This window comes from Humulus lupulus, chromosome 8 (genome assembly GCF_963169125.1).
Source record: "Humulus lupulus chromosome 8, drHumLupu1.1, whole genome shotgun sequence".
Taxonomy (NCBI): Eukaryota; Viridiplantae; Streptophyta; class Magnoliopsida; order Rosales; family Cannabaceae; genus Humulus; species Humulus lupulus.
Genome location: NC_084800.1, coordinates 51604486 through 51612345, shown reverse-complemented (window position 1 = coordinate 51612345; position 7860 = coordinate 51604486).

Here is a 7860-nt window from a genome sequence, read left to right as displayed (position 1 = left end):
GTAGCCCGGGCTGCATTTTCCTTTGTTGGGTCGCAATATTAGCTGATTCTTCCTGTTGTAGTTCTTCTTTGGCTTCTGCGATCTGAATGAATAATTTTCTGAATTGGAGTTGGTACCACTTATGCAGCTCCTTGGTAGTTTTTTGGATTTTCAGCTAGAAATTACTCATCAGATTGGGGTGGTTGACTGAACCCCAGGCTTGGCAAGCCACCCAAAGACTCCCTTGGTCCTTAAACCACATATTTTTGTATCTGAACATCCTTCTAATCCTTTCCTTATCGCCAGATAAGTCAAGCGAAAGAAGGTTATGGTCAGAGGATGTGGTGGGGAGATTTGTAACAACAACCTTCTGAAACTGAATTCTTCAGCTAGCTAAAGCTAGCCATCGATCTAGTCTAGCTCTTTTTAGGGTGCTTAATCCCCAACTCTTACTACCACCTTTCCTTTATGTGAACGAGGTTCTCGAAGCCCCAAGGTCCATGACACCAGAGATAGACACCATTCATCTAAGATCAAACAAATAATATGGTGTGTTACCGGGTTTCGTGTAATTCATATTTTTGATGTCCTTCAAAGTCCCATTGAGATCACCCATGATAAGAACTGGCATTTTGTTGTTGAGCACCTCTTCCCCCGTATTCTTCCAAAATACTTCATTCCTCGCCAACCTAGGAGAGCCATAAGTAGCAAAGAGTTTCCAATGGAAGTGGCTAGGGGTCCAATTTAACAGTTCCCATGATAGAATTCTTGTTTGACAAATCGACCTCAAATGTTACACCTTTCTTTCAGCTAATTTTAAATCCACCTGATAGCCCTACTGGAGGAACATAAACATTGTCAAAGAAATTGAATTTTTTGAGTATAGAGACAAGCCTCTCTTCTTTGATTCTAGCCTCAGATAAGATAATCATATCCGACAATAGAGATTTGTTCATCTTCGCTAACTCTTGAACTGTCGGTCCGTGGTGGAGACCATGACAGTTCCAACCTATGATCCTCATGAGGACTATGGAGATTTTTCCAGGCCAGTCTTTGAAGCCCGAAACCGAAAAACTTGCTCATCATTTGTTGATTGAGGTGCATTGCTCGTGGTCTTCATCCATAGACTAAGAACTGTTTGGTGATGGATTCGAAATATGATACTTTTTAATAATATTATTATTATTTTGTACATTTTTTATTATTTTACTCACCAAATAAGACACATTAACACTTAATTAACAAAGATGAGTGCACGTTTTCATCTCGCTAACTTTTTGATCTTATTAAGGGTGCATTTGGAAAACTGCCTTATAATTGAAATTGAGTGTAATTTGAAGTAATTATTAGATTTGACATGTTTATTTAACTATGTAATTACACAGTACTGTGCCATTGAAGATAATTGAAGTGTCTCATTTACACTCTTTAATTCTCATAGCCTTATATGAGAATCGGGTGTAATTACTAAATAATATCATTTTTAAATAATAATTATTACGTAATATTATTTTCATGTATAATTATAGACTGTTTTGACAAATATGACAACAAAAATTCATTTATAATTACAACTTGTAGGGTGCACATATGACCTGAAAAACCCACAAACTCAGTCCGACCCACACTCGATGGGCCCAAAAAATAGCAAAACCCATTTTCTGGCGGGTTAAATCTGACGCGAACCTGAGTAGGATCGGATCGGGTTCAGATTTTAATATATAACCATTCGAATTCGGGTTTAAACCTGAAATCTGAACCTGTATTTTAAAAAAATATATATATCTTTTAATTAAACCTTAACAGCTTCTCATTCTTTCTCTCATCTTACTCTCTCTACTCTAAACATATCTAGCCGCCCATCTCTTTCTCTCTCTCTCATGATCCTTCTTTTATCTCCAATATTTCCCACCACCCACGATCTCTTCTCATCGCACGGTCTGTTCATTGGTGTCATCACCAACAACCACTCTTGTAGGGCTTTTCTACCATCGTCTGTCCGTTCGTGTGTTCGTCGATGTTCGTGTGTCCGTCGGTGTGCTCCCAGCCACCGTTGTAATGCTTCTTTCAGCAACACATATAATTTTTGCTTCCTTGGTTAGCTTTTTTTTTTGTTGTTGTTATATTTTAGTTCTTGAATTTGAATAATGGGATATTGTTGTTACTTTTTTCCTTTATCAAATCTATGATTTTTTGTTTATACTTTACTGTTTTTATTTTTCTATGGACTTTTAATCTAGTTTTTAATTTTATTTTTGTTAAGTTGTTGTTTGTATGTTGATGATCTATAAATTTGGGTTTTGTATATATTTTTTTGTTGAGACATTATATATAACAGATCTGAGTTTTTTATTTTGTAAATTGGGAATATTGTTTAGTTTCATTTTCTTGTATACATGTATAAATATGTATTATTTAGTTTGTTTTCTCTATAATGTGTCTTGCTTTTTTTTTTTATGTATTTTGTGTTTGATTATTTAATTTTTTATGCATAGTATGGTAATTATTAACTTTTTTATGAGTTTTGTACTGATATGTTGCTAGGATTTGCTCTAATTTTTGAGTGGATCTCATTTTAAGTAATAGTATTTTTTTTCTTCTTTTGTTCAGGAGTGAAATTGGATCAAGCAAACTTTTAATGTTTTTATGTGATCTGAATTATTAAAGATTTTTTTTATGAGTTGTGAAATTTTTTTTATTAAGGTCATAAAGTTAGTTTTTTTTTCCTGTTAATTAAGATTTTAAAATTTAAACTAATATAACATAATTAAACTAGATTAGAATTTAGGCCCAAAGCTTAAGTTACAATTTTGAATTGTGTTGACGCAGTTTTTCGCCAACAGTGTTGTTGACGCGGTTCTTCGCCAACAGGTAATTAAGAATATAAGAGGAAGGGATTAGTGCTTAATAATGAACCGAAATAGAGGAATGATCTTTTAATGGACTGATGACACTATTATGTTTTTTAGGTGGTTCAAAGGTTAAAATCCTTCTACTCCACCAGCCAATATTATTGCTATATGCCTAGTATTCTTTACAGGGTATTTCCTTACACAATAGAATCCAACCCTTTGCAACTCCCAGGGTCTCCATATTTATAGGAGAGGGCACCTGGGGGTTGGTAAGGGGGGCCATCCCGTGACCTTCTTACCTATCATATCACTTCTGTGACATTCATGATTAATTCTTAAAACCTGACACATGAAGTGTGGTCTAATCAATAGGTAAGGGGATAATGGGCCGCACGGCCCAACCCGGTTGTGGGTGCCTGAATACGCACGTTCATGCTGCGTGTCCGAGAAGTCAGGGACATATCAGACACGTGATGTCTGATATATGCATGTTTACCTTGCGTGGTTGACTTTACAAAAGGTCATAGCTTCCAACTCCAGCTCGTACCACTAGCTAGATGCCTCCTCGATCTGCAGCCTTTACAATCCTGACTCGGTCCTTAAGTAATCTTGGTGAACCTTTTGGATACCCGAGCTAACGAGGTAGGACCTGACGACAACAGCTTCGGTCGTGGGGGCTCCACGAGCTGAGATATAATTAGGCCATATCTCAGTCCACTAATAGCCCGTTGGAAAATTAGGGCGTACATTTGCCCCCCAAGCCCCTGCTCGTGGTACACGACGTCGCGTAGGGCCACAGTAGGGGCCTTTAGGCTTCTCCATGAACTCTCAATATTCCACCTTTTACGCAGGCGCCGAACACGTGGAACATCGTGGTTGGTGACGGTACGTCTTCCGAGAACTGCATTAAATGGCCTAGCCTATACTCAGCCGTCGTTTCGCCTTTCGAGTGGAGAGTTTTGGATCCCACATCAGGGCAATCCAACGACCCTCCTCACGTGGCCTTTCACGTATATAAAAGGGGTGGCCACCTTGCGCATGGGCCACTCGGTTAATCGAAAATTTTCTGAACTTTTTACTTTCTTCTCTCTTCTCATCTTCAAGAGAAAAGCCCTCTTCCTTCCGGCCACCGTTCCCAGCACTCCAGAAGTTCAGGTGCAAGGGTTCCTTTGAAGTTTTGGAACCAGCTACTTCGACGAAGCCCCAACCCAGACGACCCATTCATCCCCTTCTCAACCAGAATACTCCGTAAGTCCCCTTACTGTGCATGTCTTGAAATTATTTTTCACTATAGCCTAGGTAAATAATTCCTGTAGCTGCATGCAAGGTTTTGTTGGTGAAAGATTTTTAGATTAGGGTATCGCTTGTAGTAGAAAACTATTTAGGAGCACGGTTTATAGGGTGCATTTTCTGGGGAAATTTTATGGGTAGGATTTTCGGTATACTTGTTTAAAATATCCAGTACTTTTGGGTGCAAAACCGGGTAGCTTAGGGGACACACCTCACAGGCGGTTTTGCACCTCTTGCCTACTGAAACTTTCCTTCCAAGGAAATTTTTTATCCTGACGCACGAATACTGAGTAATCGGGGATCTGTTGGGAGCACATGCACGTGTTCATAGAACCACGTGGTCTCACTCTCCACGGGCTGAGATTACCTCAACTCGTGCAAACGAAACAGCTCTTTTGATTCTCCCTTGTGTTTAGGTCACCTTTTCTGAAATTTCTTCTTTTGTTCGCTAGGCGACCAGATGGGACCCAAGAAGAACGCTCCTAAGAGGATCGCAGGCAGCTCGTCCTCCCAACAATCCAAAGGAAAAGAGGTGATGACAGACTCCCCAATTCCTGTCTTTGGGCCGGCCGTGGAGCAGGAGCTCGAGGTGGCGCCCGATGCTTTCTTCGAGGCCAAGAGGATCGTCTCGAAGATCACTGACTAGGGGAAAGTGAATAGGATCTTCCTTTCCCACAACATCGAACTGGAGATGGGGTCTCTGATCGCCCGACCTCTCGAAGAGGGTGAGCGGAGCTGCGCGCCGCTCGACGAGGAGTTTGCGGCCTGGAGCGACGAACACTTCAAGGCTGGGGCCTTCCTCCTGCTGGACCAATACTTTGCCGACTTCCTCAACTATGTGAGGTTGGCTCCGTTCCAGCTCCCCCCCAACTCCTATCGTTTGTTGGCGGGACTGAGATATCTGTTCTTGAAACAGGAGTGGGAGGTCCCCACTCCGGCAGATATCCTATATTTTTTCTGCCTCAAGGCCAGCCCGGAGCAACGGGGGCGAGGCGATGGGTTCTATTACTTGACCCGATTTCTGAATACGGCTGCGGTCATCGAGCTGCCCAGCCACCCCAACGACTTCAAAGACCAGTTCTTTATGTCCAAGGGGTTTCGCAACTGCGATCTGCACTACTTCAACCGTCCTCGTAAGTACCTTTCATCCTTAGCTCGTAAGTTAAGTATCGGTTAGCTCCCCCTCTTATCTGTTTCTGACTTAGAATGATCCTGCAGCCATTTTCGCAAGGACAAAGAAGTCTGCGACCCTCGGGGGTCAGTACGAGACACTGGCGGGCTTGCCCCCCAGTGAAAAGGACTACCGCCAGCTCGTGACAGACGAGATAATGCTGGCCTGTAAGCTGATCTCTCCAAGCCAAACTTTGAACCTGAGGAGACCCCGGGTGCTTCCCCTAGCTCGCGTGATGAGGGCCATCCCCGAGGAGGAGGCTGCGGGGGATGAGGACGAGGAGGACGAGGTGCCCCTCCTGAGGAGGAAGCGGGCACTGGAGGTCGCCCAAAGAACGGACGAGGAGAGGATCCGATCCGGAGCAGCTGCAGGTCCCTCCGGCCAAGGTAACCCATATCTGTTTAGGAACTTAGATAGGGCCACTACAGACCCCCGGCTACCTAGGTTTAATCCCAACCAGCCTGTCTAGCGCCACCGAAGCGACCCTGACCTCGACATAACCCTGCTCCACTGTGTTGACCGGCTCGTGCTAGATTACCAAAGTAGCCGGCCTAAGGGTACCATAGTCGTAGACAATACCCTAGCCTTTAGGTCGGCCTTATTTGGGGAGTATGGGACCAACCTTCGGTCATAGCCATCACTCCGGGAGGGTATCGTAGCTCCGGGTCTTAGGAAATACATAGAAGAGTCTAGTCCTGAGCCAGTCTCGGATCCAGAACCCGCGCCAGCTCGAGAAGTAATTGTCTTAGATTCCCCCGTATAAGCTCCAGGGCCGATGGTCGTGACCATAGATTCCTCTTCTAGCTCGGGGGTAAGATTCCTCTTAGTATATATACTTGAGTTTTGCTTTTTTCGTCCTTATTTTTGTTTTTGCATGAATGCTTACTGGTATATTGATGTTGTCCTTGTTTTGCCAGAGGAGATGTCTCAACCCGGGGGCAGAGATCTTCGAGCTATGTTCGCCGGAGGGAACTCCTCAGCTGGGGCCTCTGGGCCCAAAATAAAGAAGCTCCGGGTGGCGAAGAAAGTCGCTGGGGCCCCAACCAAGTCCCCTGCAAAGGGGAAAGAGCAGACCCCAGCCGCCCAGACCAAGGAAACTACACCTCCTGCTGCAGTGGAGAACATGCCCCCGCCCCCTCCACGAGCTCCGGCCTTTGTCCGGAACACAGGGGCGGAACTCGGGTCCTCGGCAACCGCGGCCCCCAAGGTGTGCATCCCGGTGGACCCCCAGGCCCTGGAGAAGATTCCAGACGTCTTTCGGGGGACGGTGTATGAGACGGCGAGCTACGCCGTCAACCACTTCTTCTGCGCCACGGAGAGAGACCTGCGGGCTATCGAAACAAGGAGCCCGGAGGGTGTAATGGATTCTTCATTGGGAATGGCCCTAACGGTAAGTTGACTTTTACCCTTTTATGATCTTTGATTATCATGCTTTGCCCTGTTTTTCCTCTTTTTTTTTTCTAAGGCAGTTGCCTCTCTGTTTTTGTAGAGTGTCTTGGCCCTTCACCGGAGCATAGCCAGGTCCAGGGCCCAGCTCGAGGAGATGAGGGGCGAGCATCAGGCGGTTTTGGCCACCCATCAAACTTCCTTGCAGGCGACCTAACAGAAGGAAAAAGAAGCCAAGGATGCTCTAGCGGCCACACAGGCCGAGCTGGAAGAATCCCGTCCTAAACTTCAAGAGGCCGAGGCCACCAAACCCACCCTTGCTGCCGTGCTGGTCGAGCTAGACTCTGCGAAGACTGGGGCCGAGGAGGCTAAGGCCACCTTGGAAACGGAGAAGGCAGCTTCAAGCTCTGTCATGGAGGACATGCTCTACCACTGCTAGGTTTATAACCCGGACGGTGACTTCTCCTTCTTAGGAGCGGACTGGGAGGTCTTCCAGGAAGGGTTCAAAGCTCGCCTTTAGCAAGAGGCACCTTCTGAGGTCGGGGAGGCATCCGCCGTGGCCGAGCAGGAGGGCGAGACAGCGACCTCCTCGGGGCAGCCTAGTGGAGCCTAGGGCCTTTCTTTTTCGCACCCACTCCTTTATTATTTCCATTTTTTTTTGTGTAACTTTGCATGAGGTTTTTCCACCTCGAGACAATTGGTTTTATCAATTTTTACCTCTACGCATTTATGTTACTGCTTTGAAAAACTTAGTTCGCGTTAATTTTTTACTAATATTTTGTGCTTTTGAAGAAAAACACCGATTAATCAATTTAAATTAACCTCTAAGTTTTATGACCTGGTTATGTCTAGGACCTTAGTTTGAAAACTTAGTTCGCGTTAATTTTTATCAATATTTCGTGCTCTTTAAGAAAAACAATGATCAATCAATTTGAATCAACTTCTAAGTTTTATGACCTGGTTATATCCAGAACCTTAGTTTGAAAACTTAGTTCGCGTTAACTTTTATCAATATCTTGTGCTCTTTAAGAAAAGCAACGATCAATCAATCTGAATTAACTTCTAAGTTTTATGACCTAGTTATATCCAGGACCTTAGTTTGAAAACTTAGTTCGCATTAATTTTTATCAATGTCTCGTGCTCTTTAAGAAAAGCAACGATCAATCAATCTGAATTAACTTC